Raw genomic sequence first — 12796 nt, 5'->3', positions numbered from 1 at the left:
GTTCTGTGAATTGGTGTGTGAGTGACTGTATGGGTGTGTACATAACTGTGCAAGTGGGTGCAGGAGTGCCTGTGTGGACCTGTGAGTGGGTGCATGAGTGTTTGAGTGGGTCTGTGACTGGATGTGTGAGTGTCTGAGTGGATCTGTCAGTAGATGCATGAGTGTCTGAGTGGGTCTGTGAATTGGTGAGTGAGTCTCTGACTGGGTCTGTGAGTGTGTGCAGGAGTGTCTTTGAAGGTCTGTGAGTTGATGGATGAGTCTCTGAGTGGGTGAGTGAGTGGGTGTGTAGGTAGGTAGGTAGGTGAGTGGGTGTGTGAGTGACTGTGTGGGTCTCTGAGTGGTTGTGTGAGTGAGTTTGTAGGTGTGTGAGTAGCTGTATGGGTCTTTGAATTGGTGTGTGAGTGACTGTATGGGTGTGTACATGACTGTGTAAGAGGGTGTAGGAGTGCCTGTGTGGATTTGTGAGTGGGTGCATGCATGTTTGAGGGGGTCTGTGACTGGATGTGTGAGTGTCTGAGTAGGTCTTTGAGTAGATGCATGAGTGCCTGACTGGGTCTGGGAGTGGTTGCAAGAGTATCTTTGAAAGTCTGTGTGTTGATAGATGAGTCTCTAAGTGGGTGAGTGATTGGGGGTGTGAGTGTCTAAGTGGGTCTGTAAGTGAATATGCGAGTGTCTGAGTGAGTTAATCAGTGGGTTCGGGAGCCTGTGAGTGAGTGCATGAGTCTCTGAGTGGGTCTGTGAATGGGAACATGAGTGTCTGAGTTGGTCTGTAAGTAGGTGTCTGAGTGTCTAAGTCGGTGTGTGAGTGGGTGTGTGAGTGTCTGAGTAGGACTTTGAGTGGGTACATGAGTCTCTGAGTGTGTCAGTGAGTGAGTGCGTGGGTCTCTTAGTGCATCTGTGAGTGGGTGCATGAATGTCTCATTGGTCTGTGAGTGTGGGCATGAGTGTCTGAGTGAGTTTATGAGTGCATCTGTGAGTGTGCTTGTGAGTGTCTGTGTGGGTGTGTTAGTAGCTGTGTGAGTGATTCAGCCACAAAGAAACCTCACCTGCCCTTTTATCTCACTAGAGTCTACAGTTTTGCACAAAATATCTGCCCAAGTGGAGTTCTTTCTGCCTCCTGGGTAAATGTCCAGTATGTATTCTACACTAAAGCTGTGTAAAGGAGCACAAGGAAATGTCACAAGTGACCTTGTGTGAGTTTTGGCAATATGATTGTTCCTGGTGTATCTTTGTCCAGAAATATGTGATAACATGAATCCTCCTATAGAGAGGACAACAAGACTACAGAGACGTAAATTTCCACCAAACCAGCGACCTTCCTATTATCTATATGATGTAAGGACTTCTTTGTTTTGTAGAGATGCCCTCGTATTCCTCGGTGTGAGAAAACTGTGCTGATTGCAGAAGCCACCTCACTTTTCTGCCCCTATTTTTTGCTGATACTGGTGTTTTCTGACTCTGACCTTGCCCTGGGCACTGCTAACCAGTCACAGGGACAGTGCTCTGTTTAAAATGACATATGCAAATTAGGTCTAATTATATTTGGTCTCTGATAATCTACCTATAAGTCCTTAGTATATGGTAGGGCATGTAGACCCCAGTATAGTTAGTGCACTGATAGATGCACTGCTATGGTGTCCATGGTCATTTTAAAGGAAGGCCAGCCTTTGTGGCTACATTCAGTTTAAGGTTTAACCCAAATTCGAATTTGGAATTAAAGTACTTTTAAAGTTCAAGCTACCTTATTTTTTACATATAAGTCACACCTAAGGTTTGCCGGAAGTGCCCCAAGGATTGGGTGAAGTATAAATATAACTAGGGACTTTATAAAGAAGGTTTTATAAGCCCCGGTGAGGGAAAAAGCACACTGTGCTCTTGGGCTAAATGCATCACCTTCTGGATTTTACATGACAAATATGAACAGACATACTCTAATTTTGGCCAAAAGAAAGCTTTCCTTTCTAAACAAAATTGATTGAAATCTTAAATTGTCTTCAGACTCAATGGCAAGAAGGTCAAGAGCTTAGAGACACGTACTGAAACAACACTGAGATGGTTGGAATATAATACTGGAACCTAATCAGTCTAATAAGTGTTTAATCTGGTTGAGGGAAGTATGTTCAAATATTTCAATTTGATACTGTCTGTGACTGGCAACTGGTGCAGAGCCTATATATATAGGAGATTATTTCCTCACTTTATCTTCCTGATACAGCACATATTCAGCTCTCTACATTCATACACTCAATCTCGATTTAGATTGCAAGCTCAATAGTTTTAATTTTAAACTACAACAGTAGGCATGATAATAGCAGTGATCTGTAAGTAACCCATTAAAGTGGTTGTGAGTGAGGCAGACAAACACAATCTTAGATATAGAACATTGTAATAATATCTGCAACTGAAGATTTACCATTAGCAGCCTGGCAGTGGGAGAGTGGATATTTGATGCCGGTTGATAATTGGTAAATCGATGATTCAAGAAAGTAGGAAATAATTGTGTTTCAATGTGTAAATTGTGACCCACTAAAGATATTTTAGGAAGTATTATATGCACGTTCTCCTGATGATTCTAAGGAAGATGTGGGTCACAGCATCCTATACTAGGTATGTAAGTCATTTAGGCAGACCTAGGTAGTTTGAATTATAGTACTACTGGTGTGCATGAATGGTGGCTTGGACCCTTGCAGCAAAGTAAAATTGTTCCCTTCAGCAAAGGAATGTCCAGAACAAGTATTCTGTGGTACCTGTCTCAAATTCCTTGCTTTGAATGCCCTGCTCCCAATCCCAGACAAAGTCTATGTCCCATTCCCCCAATAGTAGCTTGCATGGTAAAGCCACCCCACCTGTCACAATCGTCCATGTCACTCTGTCCCCCCTTCCAACTTTTACCTTGCCTCCCTCACTCTACCCTGATCCTGTGGTCCTTCCATGAAAACCTTATGAATGGGGAGGGCTCAAGTTGCTAGGCTGCAGCAGTCTCCAGTCCACTCCAGAGTAGCACATTTTCATTAACATGATTTCCATCCTTAATATGCCCCACCCTCAGGATGTTCTGGAGCCGAAGATCAACATCATGATGACTTCATGTTGGTACTTGGGATGTTCCACTTCACCTTGGTGAATTAGGAAACTGCTCATTACCCTGAAGGCAATGCTACATCTGTGTTAGAGCTGTGCCAAATGTTTATCAAAGACTTCACATGTTCAGGAGCACTCTTCAAACTCTCATCAAGAATGTTGCTGAACTGCAGGTGTAGGGAGTGGATACCCATCCTGATCGGATGGACCACATTGGCATTTCGGCACTTGCAGTAATGCAAAGGAATATTCTTTGAGCCACAGTGAATATCAGACACAAAGGACAGCAGCAGAACTGAAAAATGTTGAGCTGGGCAAAAGACATCAAAATTGGACTTCCCTTGCTTGGGACAAACCAAACCCATAAGTTTCAGGAAAGAGCTTCATAGACAGACCTTTTAAAAATGCTGGCCTGGTCATGGAATTCTATCTGAGTTTCCCAATACAAGATGATGTAAAGTGCTTTACTGTGAAAGCAGTTCTTTTAGACTCATTTATAAGGAGTCATTTTTCAAGTGATTAATTCATCACAATGCATTTGGTTCCTTACTTTTATCACATTCATCACCATCTTGTGACTAGATTTTGTTCTTGATTTTCACTTCCGGCAGTTGGAACGCCTACTCTTTTAATTCTGGAAGTTCCTGTTTGGATATTTCCTCTTCCCTAATGTTGAGGAAGTTTGGCACCTTACTATTAAAGTCTACATTAATCCTCATCTACATTCTACATTAATCCTCATCTACCTTCCGGAACTGCACCTTCTACAAGGAGTTTTTTTTGCTCCTACCTGGACTTGATAAGAAAACACTCTACTCTACATCTGTTCATATACTATTTAGTGCTTAGTGGCACTTTGTTATTGGGTCACTGTTAGAAATGGGGCCTTTGGTTGACAGGCAGGTTACCCCCTGTTCAAGCAAGGACCCCCACTCTCCTCAGGGTAAAAGAAAATCAGCCTCAGCTAACCCCTGCTTACCCCCTTGGTAGCTTGGCAGAGCAGCAGGCTTAACTTCAGAGTGCTAGGTGTAAAGTATTTGTACCAACACACACAGTAACTTAATGAAAACACTACAAAATGACACAACGCCAGTTTAGAAAAATAGGAAATATTTATCTAAACAAAACAAGACCAAAACGACAAAAATCTGACATACACAAGTCAAGTTATGAATTTTTAAAAACTAAACTCAAAAATAGCACTTAGAAACACAAAATGCTTCGATGAGGTGTTAACACGGCGTCGTGACGGAGTCGTTCTCAACCAGTCGACACCAGCGGCGCCGGACACGGAATCGAGTAGACCCCCAAGTACAGTATCTTTGGTGAAGTGTGAAAACAAGTAGATGAGCGAAGTCGGGGATCACGCTGTCTGTGCAAAACTTTGAATCAGCGCACTTCGAGCGGCGATGGTCATGATGTGGTGCGGCGACTTCCATGGAGTCGCGGACTTCAGCGGGGCTGCAGCGGCGTCGGGCCTGCGAAGGTCGTCGCGTTCCAGGCAAGATCACGAGTCGGTTGCAGGCGGCATCACCGGATTCAGCAGCGGTGCCGGTCCAAAGTCATCCGAAGTCGATTTCCTTCGATTTCCACCAGCTTTCCTTTCAAGGGCCCAGGAACTGGATAGGGCACCACTTGTCAGAGCAGGAGTCTCTCCCGAGACTCCATGTGCTGGCAGAGTGAAGTCTTTGCTGTCCCTGACGCTTCAAACAACACGAGGCAAGCTCTAAATCAGGCAGGGCAGCACTTCTCCTCAGCTCTTCAGCTCTTCTCCATGCAGAGGTTCCTCATGATGTCCAGTGATCTAAAGTCTGTGGTTTTGGGTGCCCTTCTTATACCCAATTTCTCCTTTGAAGTAGGCCTATTTCAAAGTAAAGTCTCTTGTGAATGTGAAATACTGCGTTGCCCAGGCCAGGCCTCAGACACTCACCAGGGGGTCGGAGATTGCATTGTGTGAGGACATGCACTGCCCTTTCAGGTGTAAGTGACCACTCCTCCCTTCCCTCCTAGCACAGATGGCTCATCAAGAAATGCAGCTCCTTTTGTGTCACTGTCTAGTGTGCAATGCAACCAGCCCAACTGTCAAACTGACCCAGACAGGGAATCCACAAACAGGCAGAGTCACAGAAATGGTATAAGCAAGAAAATGCTCTCTTTCTAAAAGTGGCATTTTCAAACACACAGTCTTAAAATCAACTTTACTAAACGATGTATTTTTTAAATTGTGATCTCAGAGACCCCAAACTCCACATGTCCATCCAATCCCAAAGGTAATCTACACTTTAATCAGATTTAAAGGTAGCCCCCATGTTAACCTATGAGAGGGACAGGCCTTGCAACAGTGAAAAACAAATTTAGCAATATTTCACTGTCAGGACATATAAAACACATTAATATATGTCCTACCTTAACCATACACTGCACCCTGCCTTTGGGGCTACCTAGGGCCTACCTTTGGGGTGCCTTACATGTAAGAAAAGGGAAGGTTTAGGCCTGGCAAGTGGGTATTCTTGCCAAGTCGAATTTACAGTTAAAACTGCACACACAAACACTGCAGTGGCAGGTCTGAGACATGATTACAGAGCTACTCCTGTGGGTTGCACAACCAGTGCTGCAGGCCCACTAGTAGCATTTGATTTACAGGCCCTGGCACCTCTAGTGCACTTTACCAGGGAGTTACTAGTAAATCAAATATGCCAATCATGGATAAACCAATCACATACAATTTACACAGAGAGTGTATGCAGTTTAGCACTGGTTAGCAGTGGTAAGGTGCTCAGAGTTCAAAAGCCAACAGCAACAGGTCAGAAAAAATAGGAGGCAGGAGGCAAAAAGATTGGGGATGACCATGCATAAGCAAAAATGCCCAACAGTCACCCTTTCCTTCAACAACCAAGAAGGAGACTTGGCCGCCTTTCTCAGTATCCGGTGTTTGGTTACATTATTCATCTACCCTAGGAGCTAGCAGAAGAGCTACAAAAATTAGTACCTTGGTATTACATTCTTTAAATATCCCAGTAGTCCCTTCAAGTGCCCCATATTTCTCTGGGTATTCAGGGAACATAAGAGGATTTTTGGTTTCTCACATGGTGTATTTTGCTTTTCTCCATGTTCGGCAAGAGCCAGTCAGAGTAGGTTACCTCATTAATTGCCTTCCATTTTTCAAGCGATTGATACATTTCAACCCATTTGTTCTTGTATTTTTTGCTGTGCTCTTCGCCCCTTTGCTACTTTTATTTGATGAATGTGTCAGCTAGCATTTGGAAGAACCTTTGGATTTACTTCTTGATTTTCTTGCTTGACCCAATCCCCTTCACTGTTGCCAGTAAAGGATAGTCCCTCGATATCAACTTCCGTATTATTCTTCATCTTCAATTAGTAGCTGCAGGAACTTCCTGAGATTTTTTACCTTTTGTGTTTTTACTCCTAGCTAGTACCCTCTTAAGGAGACACTACACAACTTTCAATTGTACCATTCAGCGCAGCACCAAGGGGTCATGGAGAGGTTTCCCTTTCCTTGGCCAATCAAGAAGGGGACATTAAAGACCCTTAATAGCAAACCTGAGACTCTGTAGCAGCTGGTGTGTGCTAGTTAGATGATGGAGGATGGAAACTACAGAGATTCTATCCTTAGACCTGCCTGTGATAACAGCGTATGGAGGCCCTGACAAGGAAGAATTATCCAGGGTTTCGACATTCTGTTCAGTCTCAAAAAACAGAGACAGACATGTATATCTTAAGGGAGGCAAAAGACCCTTGATATTTACAAGAAACACAATGTAAAGGTTTTGCTGAGCAATTTTCACTATCCCTTGAGAAGTATGAGAAGCCACTTATAGTCAACAGAGAGTGAATTGGGAGACATGGCAGGAACATTAATTTAGTAATTCTAGCAGATACCCACATATTCTTAAAGCATATGGGGATAGAGCTGCACCTCAGTTTTATTCTTTCAGTTCTCTGCTGGCAATGGTAGACACCAAGCTGAGATGTGGACTCCTGACATCCTCTATCTTTTTTATTGCTTCCACGAAGTCTATGTAATGCATTTCTAATATTACTAGTGAAGAATAATTAGAAAACAGTGGAACAAACACATGGTAGGCGGTTTGCTGGATGTAGGAGAGAGATATTCTGATTAGAAGAGTTACAGTCAGTATTTACTGTTGCTGTATTATCTGAAACTTAACCACAACAAGCAGTAAAGAGCTTTACTCTAGCTTAGGCATAAGGAATTGAAGGGATGGACTGTTAGAAGCGCAGTAGAAAATGAGTTTGTGTTGTGAAGCACAGTCTCTTTTCTTGATGATATTGTAAGATTTATACAGATCCAAACTAGAAGTAGAGGGAAGAATCAAACAGAGGAAATATTAATGTTCAATTGATATGGCACATTCTTTTCTTCCTCTTGCAGCCTATCACTTGTTTCACACTTCAAAATGGGTGGAGAGCTTGGCTTACAGGGTGAGAGGAAGGCAACAATCAGGTTGATGTCTGACACCACCTAAGTGGAACACAAGTATCTGAAATACAATGGTTCATCATGCCTTAATGTGCCCTCACTTGTATACATTATGTCCCCTTGGTGCTGGTTATTGGCATGGTATCCTCAGGCATTGTTTTCAACTAAAGAGGAGTAGAGGATAGTACAGGTTGTGTTAGGTAGTGGACATGCAATCCCCCTCTCTGAGCCTTTTGAAAGCCCAACAGACCCTTTTCTTTAGGTCCAATCACTTCTTAAATGGGATAATGGACAAGTAGTTCCCTCTCTAAGCCTCTTTCAGGCCCTGGGACCCCATCCCTGGGGGCCATGTTCATATTTATAGGAGCAGAGGCCATGAGCCCCATCCCTAAGCATTGTGAAATGCCCGAGAACCCAATACTCAGTGCAGATTTCATTATTTTGGTGATGGGGCTTGTGCCCCTCTCTGAGCCTCTCAAAGGCCTAGGGGACCTTATCCACTGGGGTGGAAGCTTTTTTAATTTCTGGGCCATTGTATGTGGGACCCCATCCCCGTGGGCCAAGGGCAGCTCTGTCCCAAGGACCCTATCCTCCAGTGCACTGCAGTTCTCTTTCAGGAGGAATCCCTGCCCACACTTTGCCCATGTGATGGGTGCAGGCAAGGGAACAAGTAAGGGCTATAGGGGACCTAGGGCTTCCCCCATGGTCCAAAAAGGTTGCATTTGTTGTGGATGTCCCAGATAGCATTGGGGCACCCACTGCACTTAATTGTTGCAGCACCAGTGATGGGGCCGCTGACACCTTATAATGGCCGGGGAGGATGTATGCTCCTCTGAATGTAAAGTAAATCAGCCACAGGAAGTGGTGACCCTGGAGTCTCAAAATGGCTCTGGGAGGTGGCTGCATATGTCCTCTCCCAAAAAAGTTTCCCCTGAACCCTCCAGCCCTGGCAAGCCCTGGGGGCTCAAAATTAAAAAGGACAGCCCACCATTTTTGTTTTTTTAATCAGCACTGTAGATTGCAGGCAGGACAAGGGACTGTGTCTAAGAGTCTGAAAATGGCTGCTGATGTGGAGACATCAGTTATTTTCTTTAGATGGTTGAGATCGTTGGGATCCACAGATCTTCTGCGGAATGTCATAATCATCATTATTTAACTTTAATGTCTCAAAAACTATCAAAATGTGTTTACACCAAATCATTAAAAAACCCGCTTTCTAAACGATGATCTAACATTCCATCTAATTTGGTGTAATTCTGTTCGGCTGTTTTTGAGGTATCACTGTTAAGTATCAGAGTTTCAGTTTCATGATTATGAGGATCAATGTGAGTCAGCACATAGCAAAACCAAACTTAGCAGGGCAATCACTTAAGGGATTTTTTACTTGTGGGAAGTGTAAAGTCTGTGAAAACTCCACTCACTGTAAAACAGTTTTCATTCCTGATACACAAAAAGAAAAACAAACCAATCAAGAAGAACACATCAATCAATTCATTACTTGCAGCACTGTATTTGTGGTCAACATCTTATAGTTTCCATGTAACCTGAAATATGTAGACAGCACCATTCATCCAGTACGCAAAAGGATTCTGGAACACGTGAGGGCTATTATCAGTCTTGACCAACACTACCCCTTGGCACACCACTTTGAAACAAATCACTTTAGTAATCGCAAGCAACTTAGATTCTTTGGGGTGGAACATGTTCAATCAGACCCTAGAGGGAGTGACAAAGTTACTGCCCTTAGAAGAAGGGAATCCATCAGACCCTAGAGGGAGTGACATAGTTACTGCCCTTAGAAGAAGGGAATCCAAGTGGGTCATACAGATTAACACTAAGAGTCCTTCGAGGGGGAGCAAGTTATAGTTACTTTAGAGCATGAGTTAAAGTTTCTTGAGATAACTATCACTATAACTACTGGATTTCTAAAATGTGAGCCTAACTATAACATCCCTGTAACCTTTGCTTTTTTAGGTGACTTGCTCTGTTTTTTAAATTCTATTTCCTAACTACAATGTCCCTGTAACCTTTAACTTTTTCAATTAATTTACATAAATATATGTATTCACTTAAAAAAACAACTGTTACAGGGATGTTATAGTTCTGAATTAACTTACACAAAATCAGAGAAATTCAGCAGTTATAATTAGATTTATTTCGTCACTGTAACTCGTGGTTTGAAGTAACTATAACTCGCGATCTCGCCATGCACTGCTAGTTATCCCAGATATTACATCACTCATGACAACTTTTCTAATGTCACTAAAGATATCAATGAAACATTAGAAGTAAAATTGTTAAAGAAAAAACTGCATGGCAGGGGTGCGAGTTATGGTTATCTTATTCAGCAAGGCATAGTTACTTGAAAGTAGACATCATAAAGCTGTAAAGTTTAGCATCCCCTATGATGAGCTACTATGATTCTGCAGAAATTGCTAAAGAAAGTACGATTTTCATCATGAGGCAAGAAGCATTAATTGCAGTTTCTTGGACAGAAGTAATGAAACAGTGATAAAGAATGCTCAAATAAGAGCTCAGAAAGAGAACAGGTCTGCACTATTACATCATGCAGTTTGATTTTTATCTGCGCCTAAGAAGCTTGAGCTCAAGATGCATTCCATATTGTTGGGTACTATTCTGTCCATCCTTCAGCCACTCCATTAGGAGCAGGCAAAGCTAAAGGTGGACTGGCTTTTTGGGTACTGGTTTTATGGCAAAGGGTAGTGATATTGTTATACTCCAAATCAGAGTTTTATCAGTTGTTTCACATTCAGGCACACATTTACTATTATTTCACGCAACACAGTTCAGCAAGGGAACTCGCTGAGCTGCATTGCATTTAAGAGAAAGAGCAGAAATGCTTCATTTTAATGAAGATGTGGAATATTTAGGCTCTTTCCTTACACTGGCCCTCTGTGTGCTGCCTAGTGCTAACATAGGTACCCTTTTCAATAGCGGAAGGGTGCCTACATTTTGGGCAAGGCTGTTTTTGTGCAGTAAGGGGTAGTTTCCTGCACAAAAACAAGCCAAATAGGCATTTTTCTTTTTTTTTCTGTGGGTGATGCAGAATGGAAATAATGAGGGGAAAACAGTTGAAGTAAATTTTTACTGAGAACACATGCGAACAACAGAACATGAGTGGCTGTTGCTGTCGGGCATTTTGTTGAATGCATCCTTGTGGAAAAAAGGGGGAGAAGCATTTCAAGCTAAAATGTAGCATGTGTAGCTTCTTCCCCAGCCTGGGTACCCACTGAATAACTAGGCCACACACAGAACTGTAAATCACACATCTTTACTCCTCTGCATGTCTCTGTGAGCTTCGGCATTCTAAATTAAGCTTTCATTCCATGCCGTTCTAATGATTACATCACACTGATACAGAGTCCTCAGGAAGCGAGAAAGGTTCTGTTCTAAATCATGCAGGACAGTACATCTCCCCCTCTGCTAAATGAAAAATTGCACATTTTTAGAAAATCATGAGACAGACACAAATATCTACATATATAGAAACATGTGCAACTATATCTCTTTAATTAATTTTCTTAGCACTATGATCTGTCAACCCAGTCTGGTTACTGGAAGCTAGAAACGGTCACCTTCACTGTTGGAGATTGCCAATGATGGTAAGGAATCAGCAACAGTCACTGAGCTGTCAGAATCAGTCTTTCTATCACCATCTCGAGTTGAAGACTGATGAAATACAGGCCTGAAGTGGGAAGAGTGACTGGTAATGGACATACCAGAGCGCTGGGCAGTCAACATGTGTCCTTTGGTAGAAACTAATGTAAAAGGCTCAAGAACATAAAGAGCATCTGATTTTCTTTTTCATAACTGTTAGGCAGTCACCATATCTTTTCTGAATGAGAGGTAATTTGCATGACTCATCTTGTATTCATATACTTTCATTTTCTATTTTTGAACCAAGGCCCATATTTATGCTTTTGTTTGCGCTGCATTTTCATCACTTTTTGATGCAAAAGTGGCACAAACTTACAAAATAAAATTGTATTTTGTAAGTTTGTACCACTTTTGCATCAAAAAATGAAGCAAATGCGGTGCAAAAAAAGTATAAATATGGGCTCAAGTCCCTTGACACAAATCAGATTTTCATTACTATCTCTTTCTGTGGTCCATTGAGCTAACCTGCTTGCCACTGCTCTCCTGAACATCAAGTCACAGGACTTTCACCTGTGGTGGAGTGGGATGTCGAGCAAGAAGCCTGTAAAGTAGAATGTAATACTGTTTTCAAATTGGGCTTTTTAAGAGTTGCACCCTTGTTAGACTTTGGATTTTCTGGTTGTCAGAGTACACTCGCTATACAAGCCTGAACCACCACTTCTCATCAGGGTAAGGTAGATATTCTCTTAGAGATAACCTGTGCTCAACCTCTGGTAGCTTGGCACACAACAGCCATGCTTATCTAAAGAGACAACGCATAAAGTATGTGCACAGCTCACACAGTAACACAATGAAAACACCACAAAAAGAGTCAACACAAGTGTAGAACAAAAGAGAATATTTATCTTAGTAATTGAAGAACAAAATGACAAAAATGTAACCAGTAGAAGTCATGATATGAAATATTAAAGATTAGACTAAAAATGAGTGCTTAGAAGTCACTAGCAGTCAGACAGTTAATTGAGGTAGCGAGGGACCAGCGTCAATCCAAAGTTCAAGCCGACAGCAATGGAAGTCCGGCTAAATAACCCATTAAGGGTCTGCTGAAAAAGTACCTTGGATAGAGCAAGTGTTGATGTAGATGTTGTGAATGCAAAGGCGATGGGGTGATATTTTCCATGCAGTCGAGTCCAGGGTTGGTGTCGAGCCCCATAGAATGAATGCGATGTGTGGGCGTCCACCCACACGGAGTGTCATTCTCGGGCCATGCAGGCTGTGAATCTGCTGTCGTCAAATAGCCTCTGTGACGGCATCTAAGGTGCGATGCATCCGTTCCGACCAGAGCAGGGGTGACAATGCATAGGTTTTTAGTAGGAAGCAAATGCAAGACCCACTTCATAGGCCCAGGACTGGAAGGGGCACATCTCCTCAGAGCAGGTAATAAAAGGAGACTCCCATTGTTTTCAATGGGCTTCTAGGTGCTTTCCAGTATTAGTGTCAACATTTTTGACGTTAGTCCTGCAAAGCACCAAACTAACGTAATAAATGATGACACTATTTCCCTAACTAACGCTATGGTGTGCCGTAACTTAAGTACTGAACACACATGGTGGCATTAGGGGGGCACTAAGGGGT

The sequence above is a fragment of the Pleurodeles waltl genome, chromosome 3_1 (genome assembly GCF_031143425.1).
Source record: "Pleurodeles waltl isolate 20211129_DDA chromosome 3_1, aPleWal1.hap1.20221129, whole genome shotgun sequence".
NCBI lineage: Eukaryota > Metazoa > Chordata > Amphibia > Caudata > Salamandridae > Pleurodeles > Pleurodeles waltl.
This window is presented reverse-complemented; position numbering follows the sequence as displayed.